Source organism: Pleurodeles waltl, unplaced genomic scaffold (assembly GCF_031143425.1).
Source record: "Pleurodeles waltl isolate 20211129_DDA unplaced genomic scaffold, aPleWal1.hap1.20221129 scaffold_69, whole genome shotgun sequence".
NCBI classification, from domain to species: Eukaryota; Metazoa; Chordata; class Amphibia; order Caudata; family Salamandridae; genus Pleurodeles; species Pleurodeles waltl.
The window spans coordinates 895,577-907,500 of record NW_027150390.1 but is presented as its reverse complement, the minus strand read 5'-3'; the positions used below and the strand labels follow the sequence as shown (position 1 = coordinate 907,500).

At 46.5% G+C, this 11,924-nt stretch overlaps 4 non-coding genes across 4 annotated transcripts; all 4 read left to right on the top strand.

Moving 5' to 3' along the window:
- Positions 1-3,410: 3,410 nt before the first annotated feature.
- On the top strand, positions 3,411-3,482 carry TRNAG-UCC (transfer RNA glycine (anticodon UCC)). The gene has a single exon. It is a non-coding gene; the product is annotated as a tRNA-Gly (tRNA).
- A 3,116-nt stretch (positions 3,483-6,598) lies between these two features.
- TRNAG-UCC (transfer RNA glycine (anticodon UCC)) lies at positions 6,599-6,670 on the top strand. The gene has a single exon. It is a non-coding gene; the product is annotated as a tRNA-Gly (tRNA).
- Positions 6,671-9,807: 3,137 nt separating this feature from the next.
- On the top strand, positions 9,808-9,879 carry TRNAG-UCC (transfer RNA glycine (anticodon UCC)). The gene has a single exon. It is a non-coding gene; the product is annotated as a tRNA-Gly (tRNA).
- A 1,530-nt stretch (positions 9,880-11,409) lies between these two features.
- On the top strand, positions 11,410-11,481 carry TRNAG-UCC (transfer RNA glycine (anticodon UCC)). The gene has a single exon. It is a non-coding gene; the product is annotated as a tRNA-Gly (tRNA).
- Positions 11,482-11,924: the final 443 nt, after the last annotated feature.

Sequence of the window (11,924 nt, the reverse complement as noted above, 5' to 3'; positions counted from 1 at the left end):
TGATTTGAACTGCTGCTTTCCCTTTCTCCTTTTCTGTGCAGCTTTTGCATTGGTTTCAATCTCCAGTTCCTTAGCAGTTGCAAGAACTTTTTTCCTGATTTTCATGTTGGTCTGTAAACCAAAAATACCTCTGATACTGGTGCAATATAGTCATTGAACTCAGGGTTGTGATGTCTAGAGTTTAAAAAAAACATATGCCACGGAGCGTTGGTGGTATAGTGGTGAGCATAGCTGCCTTCCAAGCAGTTGACCCGGGTTCGATTCCCAGCCAACGCAGTGCTAATATTTATACATTAAGCAAGCTGTAGCTATTCTAACGCAATATGTTAAAAAAAAGAGAAATATCTTGACCAGATTACTCAGCTATTAGATAAATAATAAACAAAGACATAGGCAGGCATCCCAAAAGCCCCGTCTGCGACTTTCTATGTCCTGAAATTTTTATATTTTACAAACAGCAGTCACCACTCACAACTGCTGGTAATAAATGGGCTGCAGGGGGGCAGGCAATGAAACGGCTAAGCCCTTCTGCCCGACCAGCCTTTAGAACTGCAGCATCTCTGCAGTAAAAAGTGTTTCAGGTCAATATCTCTCCCCTGGAAAAAATGTGCGAGACCCACCACCGATAAATGTGGCAAAAGTCCCCAACATTTTCTGCATATTTGTGCTCTTACCTGAAAGCAGCGCCACCTTGTAGTCATTGCAGGCAACTGCAGCATACAACCAAATTTATCGGAGAGCAAGGTGAAAGAAACCCAAGGGAACAGCCCCTGTCTGCAGCAGGAAGGTTGGCTGCTTCGAATGGACAGAACTTCCAGTCCTAAGTCCACTCACGTCCCAAACGCTCTCAAACGCTCATACCGGGCAAGCCCTCACCGGGTGCACCTCTGGCTCCCAGGTAAGGCCAAAACCTGAGCATGGTAGCGTAGGATCACAGAGAAGGAGCGGGTGGGGGTGCTTCTGTCTTGACAAAGGCGTGACATGGCTAGTGACTGAGAGGGCCTTGACTTTCCCCTATGACTGACTGTGAGAGGGGAAGGCGAAGATTTTCGGCACCCAGCATGCCTTGTGACATTCTTAGGCAAATGAGGTGAGAGCCCTGCCAGAATAGCTCCAGCGATCCCATGCCACTCCTCTGAAGGCTCCTGATCTGCATAACCACAGCATTTTGAGCAGGAAGCAGAGTGGCGCAGCGGAAGCGTGCTGGGACCATAACCCAGAGGTTGATGGATCGAAACCATCCTCTGCTAGCATGGATTGATTTTTTTTCTTGTGAGGACCACTCTCTCGTTTCCACGCTGCCAGAGCGGAAAACAGCAGGCTTGTGCCAGCTTTTTGTGGGAAGAGACTGCTCAACTATCGGTCTCTGCTCAAAGTCAGGGAGACAGATGGTCAGAGAATCAACCCTACACTTCAAAGGAAATGATGCACAGTTATGACCATTAACAAAAGATGGGACATTCGCACTTCTTTCTGAGCCTGCTTGGAATGTTATTATTCCCTTTTTTTGTCCTGCTATTATCAATCTCCTGTGAATTTCGTGGAGCTGTTTTCTTTCTCTACCCTGCTGTTTTTCCCTTGCTGCCAATATATGCTTATTTCAATGATTTGAACTGCTGCTTTCCATTTCTCCTTTTCTGCGCAGCTTTTGCATTGGTTTCAATCTCCAGTTCATTAGCAGTTGCAAGAACTTTTTTCCTGATTTTCATGTTGGTCTGTAAACCAAAAATACCTCTGATACTGGTGCAATATAGTCATTGAACTCAGGGTTGTGATGTCTAGAGTTTAAAAAAAACATATGCCACGGAGCGTTGGTGGTATAGTGGCGAGCATAGCTGCCTTCCAAGCAGTTGAGCCGGGTTCGATTCCCGGCCAACGCAGAGCTAATATTTATACATTAAGCAAGCTTTAGCTATTCTAACGCAATATGTTAAAAAAAAGAGAAATATCTTGACCAGATTACTCAGCTATTAGATAAATAATAAACAAAGACATAGGCAGGCATCCCAAAAGCCCCGTCTGCGACTTTCTATGTCCTGAAATTTTTATATTTTACAAACAGCAGTCACCACTCACAACTGCTGGTAATAAATGGGCTGCAGGGGGGCAGGCAATGAAACGGCTAAGCCGTTCTGCCCGACCAGCCTTTAGAACTGCAGCATCTCTGCAGTAAATAGTGTTTCAGGTCAATATCTCTCCCCTGGAAAAAATGTGCGAGACCCACCACCGATAAATGTGGCAAAAGTCCCCAACATTTTCTGCATATTTGTGCTCTTACCTGAAAGCAGTGCCACCTTGTAGTCATCGCAGGCAACTGCAGCATACAACCAAATTTATCCGAGAGCAAGGTGAAAGAAACCCAAGGGAACAGACCCTGTCTGCAGCAGGAAGGTTGGCTGCTTCGAATGGACAGAACTTCCAGTCCTAAGTCCACTCACGTCCCGAACGCTCCCAAACGCTCATACCGGGCAAACTTCACCGGGTGCACCTCTGGCTCCCAGGTAAGGCCAAAACCTGAGCATGGTAGCGCAGGATCACAGAGAAGGAGCGGTGGGGGTGCTTCTGTCTTGACAAAGGCGTGACATGGCTAGTGACTGAGAGGGCCTTGACTTTCCCCTATGACTGACTGTGAGAGGGGAAGGCGAAGATTTTCTGCACCCAGCATGCCTTGTGACATTCTTAGGCAAATGAGGTGAGAGCCCTGCCAGAATAGCTCCAGCGATCCCATGCCACTCCTCTGAAGGCTCCTGATCTGCATAACCACAGCATTTTGAACAGGAAGCAGAGTGGTGCAGCGGAAGCATGCTGGGCCCATAACCCAGAAGTCAATGGATCGAAACCATCCTCTGCTAGCATGGATTGATTTTTTTTCTTGTGAGGACCACTCTCTCGTTTCCACGCTGCCAGAGCGGAAAACAGCAGGCTTGTGCCAGCTTTTTGTGGGAAGAGACTGCTCAACTATCGGTCTCTGCTCAAAGTCAGGGAGACAGATGGTCAGAGAATCAACCCTACACTTCAAAGGAAATGATGCACAGTTATGACCATTAAAGAAAGATGGGACCCTCGCACTTCTTTCTGAGCCTGCTTGGAACGTTATTATTCCCTTTTTTTGTCCTGCTATTATCAATCTCCTGTGAATTTCGTGGAGCTGTTTTCTTTCTCTACCCTGCTGTTTTTCCCTTGCTGCCAATATATGCTTATTTCAATGATTTGAACTGCTGCTTTCCATTTCTCCTTTTCTGCGCAGCTTTTGCATTGGTTTCAATCTCCAGTTCCTTAGCAGTTGCAAGAACTTTTTTCCTGATTTTCATGTTGGTCTGTAAACCAAAAATACCTCTGATACTGGTGCAATATAGTAATTGAACTCAGGGTTGTGATGTCTAGAGTTTAAAAAAAACATATGCCACGGAGCGTTGGTGGTATAGTGGTGAGCATAGCTGCCTTCCAAGCAGTTGACCCGGGTTCGATTCCCGGCCAACGCAGAGCTAATATTTATACATTAAGCAAGCTTTAGCTATTCTAACGCAATATGTTAAAAAAAAGAGAAATATCTTGACCAGATTACTCAGCTATTAGATAAATAATAAACAAAGACATAGGCAGGCATCCCAAAAGCCCCGTCTGCGACTTTCTATGTCCTGAAATTTTTATATTTTACAAACAGCAGTCACCACTCACAACTGCTGGTAATAAATGGGCTGCAGGGGGGCAGGCAATGAAACGGCTAAGCCCTTCTGCCCGACCAGCCTTTAGAACTGCAGCATCTCTGCAGTAAAAAGTGTTTCAGGTCAATATCTCTCCCCTGGAAAAAATGTGCGAGACCCACCACCGATAAATGTGGCAAAAGTCCCCAACATTTTCTGCATATTTGTGCTCTTACCTGAAAGCAGTGCCACCTTGTAGTCATCGCAGGCAACTGCAGCATACAACCAAATTTATCCGAGAGCAAGGTGAAAGAAACCCAAGGGAACAGCCCCTGTCTGCAGCAGGAAGGTTGGCTGCTTCGAATGGACAGAACTTCCAGTCCTAAGTCCACTCACATCCCGAACGCTCATACCGGGCAAGCCCTCACCGGGTGCACCTCTGGCTCCCAGGTAAGGCCAAAACCTGAGCATGGTAGCGCAGGATCACAGAGAAGGATCGGGTGGGGGTGCTTCTGTCTTGACAAAGGCGTGACATGGCTAGTGACTGAGAGGGCCTTGACTTTCCCCTATGACTGACTGTGAGAGGGGAAGGCGAAGATTTTCTGCACCCAGCATGCCTTGTGACATTCTTAGGCAAATGAGGTGAGAGCCCTGCCAGAATAGCTCCAGCGATCCCATGCCACTCCTCTGAAGGCTCCTGATCTGCATAACCACAGCATTTTGAGCAGGAAGCAGAGTGGCGCAGCGTAAGCGTGTTGGGCCCGTAACCCAGAGGTCGATGGATCGAAACCATCCTCTGCTAGCATGGATTGATTTTTTTTCTTGTGAGGACCACTCTCTCGTTTCCACGCTGCCAGAGCGGAAAACAGCAGGCTTGTGCCAGCTTTTTGTGGGAAGAGACTGCTCAACTATCGGTCTCTGCTCAAAGTCAGGGAGACAGATGGTCAGAGAATCAACCCTACACTTCAAAGGAAATGATGCACAGTTATGACCATTAAAGAAAGATGGGACCCTCGCACTTCTTTCTGAGCCTGCTTGGAACGTTATTATTCCCTTTTTTTGTCCTGCTATTATCAATCTCCTGTGAATTTCGTGGAGCTGTTTTCTTTCTCTACCCTGCTGTTTTTCCCTTGCTGCCAATATATGCTTATTTCAATGATTTGAACTGCTGCTTTCCCTTTCTCCTTTTCTGCGCAGCTTTTGCATTGGTTTCAATCTCCAGTTCCTTAGCAGTTGCAAGAACTTTTTTCCTGATTTTCATGTTGGTCTGTAAACCAAAAATACCTCTGATACTGGTGCAATATAGTCATTGAACTCAGGGTTGTGATGTCTAGAGTTTAAAAAAAACATATGCCATGGAGCGTTGGTGGTATAGTGGTGAGCATAGCTGCCTTCCAAGCAGTTGACCCGGGTTCGATTCCTGGCCAACGCAGTGCTAATATTTATACATTAAGCAAGCTGTAGCTATTCTAACGCAAAATGTTAAAAAAAAGAGAAATATCTTGACCAGATTACTCAGCTATTAGATAAATAATAAACAAAGACATAGGCAGGCATCCTAAAAGCCCCGTCTGTGACTTTCTATGTCCTGAAATTTTTATATTTTACAAACAGCAGTCACCACTCACAACTGCTGGTAATAAATGGGCTGCAGGGGGGCAGGCAATGAAACGGCTAAGCCCTTCTGCCCGACCAGCCTTTAGAACTGCAGCATCTCTGCAGTAAAAAGTGTTTCAGGTCAATATCTCTCCCCTGGAAAAAATGTGCGAGACCCACCACCGATAAATGTGGCAAAAGTCCCCAACATTTTCTGCATATTTGTGCTCTTACCTGAAAGCAGCGCCACCTTGTAGTCATCGCAGGCAACTGCAGCATACAACCAAATTTATCCGAGAGCAAGGTGAAAGAAACCCAAGGGAACAGCCCCTGTCTGCAGCAGGAAGGTTGGCTGCTTCGAATGGACAGAACTTCCAGTCCTAAGTCCACTCACGTCCCGAACGCTCATACCGGGCAAGCCCTCACCGGGTGCACCTCTGGCTCCCAGGTAAGGCCAAAACCTGAGCATGGTAGCGCAGGATCACAGAGAAGGAGCGGGTGGGCGTGCTTCTGTCTTGACAAAGGCGTGACATGGCTAGTGACTGAGAGGGCCTTGACTTTCACCTATGACTGACTGTGAGAGGGGAAGGCGAAGATTTTCTGCACCCAGCATGCCTTGTGACATTCTTAGGCAAATGAGGTGAGAGCCCTGCCAGAATAGCTCCAGCGATCCCATGCCACTCCTCTGAAGGCTCCTGATCTGCATAACCACAGCATTTTGAGCAGGAAGCAGAGTGGCGCAGCGGAAGCGTGCTTGGGCCATAACCCAGAGGTCGATGGATCGAAACCATCCTCTGCTAGCATGGATTGATTTTTTTTCTTGTGAGGACCACTCTATCGTTTCCACGCTGCCAGAGCGGAAAACAGCAGGCTTGTGCCAGCTTTTTGTGGGAAGAGACTGCTCAACTATCGGTCTCTGCTCAAAGTCAGGGAGACAGATGGTCAGAGAATCAACCCTACACTTCAAAGGAAATGATGCACAGTTATGACCATTAACGAAAGATGGGACCCTCGCACTTCTTTCTGAGCCTGCTTGGAACGTTATTATTCCCTTTTTTTGTCCTGCTATTATCAATCTCCTGTGAATTTCGTGGAGCTGTTTTCTTTCTCTACCCTGCTGTTTTTCCCTTGCTGCCAATATATGCTTATTTCAATGATTTGAACTGCTGCTTTCCCTTTCTCCTTTTCTGCGCAGCTTTTGCATTGGTTTCAATCTCCAGTTCCTTAGCAGTTGCAAGAACTTTTTTACTGATTTTCATGTTGGTCTGTAAACCAAAAATACCTCTGATACTGGTGCAATATAGTCATTGAACTCAGGGTTGTGATGTCTAGAGTTTAAAAAAAACATATGTCATGGAGCGTTGGTGGTATAGTGGTGAGCATAGCTGCCTTCCAAGCAGTTGACCCGGGTTCGATTCCCGGCCAACGCAGTGCTAATATTTATACATTAAGCAAGCTGTAGCTATTCTAACGCAATATGTTAAAAAAAAGAGAAATATCTTGACCAGATTACTCAGCTATTAGATAAATAATAAACAAAGACATAGGCAGGCATCCCAAAAGCTCCGTCTGCGACTTTCTATGTCCTGAAATTTTTATATTTTACATACAGCAGTCACCACTCACAACTGCTGGTAATAAATGGGCTGCAGGGGGGCAGGCAATGAAACGTCTAAGCCCTTCTGCCCGACCAGCCTTTAGAACTGCAGCATCTCTGCAGTAAAAAGTGTTTCAGGTCAATATCTCTCCCCTGGAAAACATGTGCGAGACCCACCACCGATAAATGTGGCAAAAGTCCCCAACATTTTCTGCATATTTGTGCTCTTACCTGAAAGCAGCGCCACCTTTTAGTCATCGCAGGCAACTGCAGCATACAACCAAATTTATCCGAGAGCAAGGTGAAAGAAACCCAAGGGAACAGCCCCTGTCTGCACCAGGAAGGTTGGCTGCTTCGAATGGACAGAACTTCCAGTCCTAAGTCCACTCACGTCCCGAACGCTCCCAAACGCTCATACCGGGCAAGCCCTCACTGGGTGCACCCCTGTCTCCCAGGTAAGGCCAAAACCTGAGCATGGTAGCGCAGGATCACAGAGAAGGAGCGGGTGGGGGTGCTTCTGTCTTGACAAAGGCGTGACATGGCTAGTGACTGAGAGGGCCTTGACTTTCCCCTATAACTGACTGTGAGAGGGGAAGGCGAAGATTTTCTGCACCCAGCATGCCTTGTGACATTCTTAGGCAAATGAGGTGAGAGCCCTGCCAGAATAGCTCCAGCGAATCCCATGCCACTCCTCTGAAGGCTCCTGATCTGCATAACCAGAGCATTATGAACAGTAAGCAGAGTGGCGCAGCGGAAGCGTGCAGGGCCCATAACACAGAGGTCGATGGATCGAAACCATCCTCTGCTAGCATGGATTGATTTTTTTTCTTGTGAGGACCACTCTCTCGTTTCCACGCTGCCAGAGCGGAAAACAGCAGGCTTGTGCCAGCTTTTTGTGGGAAGAGACTGCTCAACTATCGGTCTCTGCTCAAAGTCAGGGAGACAGATGTTCAGAGAATCAACCCTACACTTCAAAGGAAATGATGCACAGTTATGACCATTAAAGAAAGATGGGACCCTCGCACTTCTTTCTGAGCCTGCTTGGAACGTTATTATTCCCTTTTTTTGTCCTGCTATTATCAATCTCCTGTGAATTTTGTGGAGCTGTTTTCTTTCTCTACCCTGCTGTTTTTCCCTTGCTGCCAATATATGCTTATTTCAATGATTTGAACTGCTGCTTTCCCTTTCTCCTTTTCTGCGCAGCTTTTGCATTGGTTTCAATCTCCAGTTCCTTAGCAGTTGCAAGAACTTTTTTCCTGATTTTCATGTTGGTCTCTAAACCAAAAATACCTCTGATACTGGTGCAATATAGTCATTGAACTCAGGGTTGTGATGTCTAGAGTTTAAAAAAAACATATGCCATGGAGCGTTGGTGGTATAGTGGTGAGCATAGCTGCCTTCCAAGCAGTTGACTTGGGTTTGATTCCCGGCCAACGCAGTGCTAATATTTATACATTAAGCAAGCTGTAGCTATTCTAACGCAAAATGTTAAAAAAAAGAGAAATATCTTGACCAGATTACTCAGCTATTAGATAAATAATAAACAAAGACATAGGCAGGCATCCCAAAAGTCCCGTCTGCGACTTTCTATGTCCTGAAATTTTTATATTTTACAAACAGCAGTCACCACTCACAACTGCTGGTAATAAATGGGCTGCAGGGGGGCAGGCAATGAAACGGCTAAGCCCTTCTGCCCGACCAGCCTTTAGAACTGCAGCATCTCTGCAGTAAAAAGTGTTTCAGGTCAATATCTCTCCCCTGGAAAAAATGTGCGAGACCCACCACCGATAAATGTGGCAAAAGTCCCCAACATTTTCTGCATATTTGTGCTCTTACCTGAAAGCAGCGCCACCTTGTAGTCATTGCAGGCAACTGCAGCATACAACCAAATTTATCGGAGAGCAAGGTGAAAGAAACCCAAGGGAACAGCCCCTGTCTGCAGCAGGAAGGTTGGCTGCTTCGAATGGACAGAACTTCCAGTCCTAAGTCCACTCACGTCCCAAACGCTCTCAAACGCTCATACCGGGCAAGCCCTCACCGGGTGCACCTCTGGCTCCCAGGTAAGGCCAAAACCTGAGCATGGTAGCGTAGGATCACAGAGAAGGAGCGGGTGGGGGTGCTTCTGTCTTGACAAAGGCGTGACATGGCTAGTGACTGAGAGGGCCTTGACTTTCCCCTATGACTGACTGTGAGAGGGGAAGGCGAAGATTTTCGGCACCCAGCATGCCTTGTGACATTCTTAGGCAAATGAGGTGAGAGCCCTGCCAGAATAGCTCCAGCGATCCCATGCCACTCCTCTGAAGGCTCCTGATCTGCATAACCACAGCATTTTGAGCAGGAAGCAGAGTGGCGCAGCGGAAGCGTGCTGGGACCATAACCCAGAGGTTGATGGATCGAAACCATCCTCTGCTAGCATGGATTGATTTTTTTTCTTGTGAGGACCACTCTCTCGTTTCCACGCTGCCAGAGCGGAAAACAGCAGGCTTGTGCCAGCTTTTTGTGGGAAGAGACTGCTCAACTATCGGTCTCTGCTCAAAGTCAGGGAGACAGATGGTCAGAGAATCAACCCTACACTTCAAAGGAAATGATGCACAGTTATGACCATTAACAAAAGATGGGACATTCGCACTTCTTTCTGAGCCTGCTTGGAATGTTATTATTCCCTTTTTTTGTCCTGCTATTATCAATCTCCTGTGAATTTCGTGGAGCTGTTTTCTTTCTCTACCCTGCTGTTTTTCCCTTGCTGCCAATATATGCTTATTTCAATGATTTGAACTGCTGCTTTCCATTTCTCCTTTTCTGCGCAGCTTTTGCATTGGTTTCAATCTCCAGTTCATTAGCAGTTGCAAGAACTTTTTTCCTGATTTTCATGTTGGTCTGTAAACCAAAAATACCTCTGATACTGGTGCAATATAGTCATTGAACTCAGGGTTGTGATGTCTAGAGTTTAAAAAAAACATATGCCACGGAGCGTTGGTGGTATAGTGGCGAGCATAGCTGCCTTCCAAGCAGTTGACCCGGGTTCGATTCCCGGCCAACGCAGAGCTAATATTTATACATTAAGCAAGCTTTAGCTATTCTAACGCAATATGTTAAAAAAAAGAGAAATATCTAGACCAGATTACTCAGCTATTAGATAAATAATAAACAAAGACATAGGCAGGCATCCCAAAAGCCCCGTCTGCGACTTTCTATGTCCTGAAATTTTTATATTTTACAAACAGCAGTCACCACTCACAACTGCTGGTAATAAATGGGCTGCAGGGGGGCAGGCAATGAAACGGCTAAGCCGTTCTGCCCGACCAGCCTTTAGAACTGCAGCATCTCTGCAGTAAATAGTGTTTCAGGTCAATATCTCTCCCCTGGAAAAAATGTGCGAGACCCACCACCGATAAATGTGGCAAAAGTCCCCAACATTTTCTGCATATTTGTGCTCTTACCTGAAAGCAGTGCCACCTTGTAGTCATCGCAGGCAACTGCAGCATACAACCAAATTTATCCGAGAGCAAGGTGAAAGAAACCCAAGGGAACAGACCCTGTCTGCAGCAGGAAGGTTGGCTGCTTCGAATGGACAGAACTTCCAGTCCTAAGTCCACTCACGTCCCGAACGCTCCCAAACGCTCATACCGGGCAAACTTCACCGGGTGCACCTCTGGCTCCCAGGTAAGGCCAAAACCTGAGCATGGTAGCGCAGGATCACAGAGAAGGAGCGGTGGGGGTGCTTCTGTCTTGACAAAGGCGTGACATGGCTAGTGACTGAGAGGGCCTTGACTTTCCCCTATGACTGACTGTGAGAGGGGAAGGCGAAGATTTTCTGCACCCAGCATGCCTTGTGACATTCTTAGGCAAATGAGGTGAGAGCCCTGCCAGAATAGCTCCAGCGATCCCATGCCACTCCTCTGAAGGCTCCTGATCTGCATAACCACAGCATTTTGAACAGGAAGCAGAGTGGTGCAGCGGAAGCATGCTGGGCCCATAACCCAGAAGTCAATGGATCGAAACCATCCTCTGCTAGCATGGATTGATTTTTTTTCTTGTGAGGACCACTCTCTCGTTTCCACGCTGCCAGAGCGGAAAACAGCAGGCTTGTGCCAGCTTTTTGTGGGAAGAGACTGCTCAACTATCGGTCTCTGCTCAAAGTCAGGGAGACAGATGGTCAGAGAATCAACCCTACACTTCAAAGGAAATGATGCACAGTTATGACCATTAAAGAAAGATGGGACCCTCGCACTTCTTTCTGAGCCTGCTTGGAACGTTATTATTCCCTTTTTTTGTCCTGCTATTATCAATCTCCTGTGAATTTCGTGGAGCTGTTTTCTTTCTCTACCCTGCTGTTTTTCCCTTGCTGCCAATATATGCTTATTTCAATGATTTGAACTGCTGCTTTCCATTTCTCCTTTTCTGCGCAGCTTTTGCATTGGTTTCAATCTCCAGTTCCTTAGCAGTTGCAAGAACTTTTTTCCTGATTTTCATGTTGGTCTGTAAACCAAAAATACCTCTGATACTGGTGCAATATAGTAATTGAACTCAGGGTTGTGATGTCTAGAGTTTAAAAAAAACATATGCCACGGAGCGTTGGTGGTATAGTGGTGAGCATAGCTGCCTTCCAAGCAGTTGACCCGGGTTCGATTCCCGGCCAACGCAGAGCTAATATTTATACATTAAGCAAGCTTTAGCTATTCTAACGCAATATGTTAAAAAAAAGAGAAATATCTTGACCAGATTACTCAGCTATTAGATAAATAATAAACAAAGACATAGGCAGGCATCCCAAAAGCCCCGTCTGCGACTTTCTATGTCCTGAAATTTTTATATTTTACAAACAGCAGTCACCACTCACAACTGCTGGTAATAAATGGGCTGCAGGGGGGCAGGCAATGAAACGGCTAAGCCCTTCTGCCCGACCAGCCTTTAGAACTGCAGCATCTCTGCAGTAAAAAGTGTTTCAGGTCAATATCTCTCCCCTGGAAAAAATGTGCGAGACCCACCACCGATAAATGTGGCAAAAGTCCCCAACATTTTCTGCATATTTGTGCTCTTACCTGAAAGCAGTGCCACCTTGTAGTCATCGCAGGCAACTGCAGCAT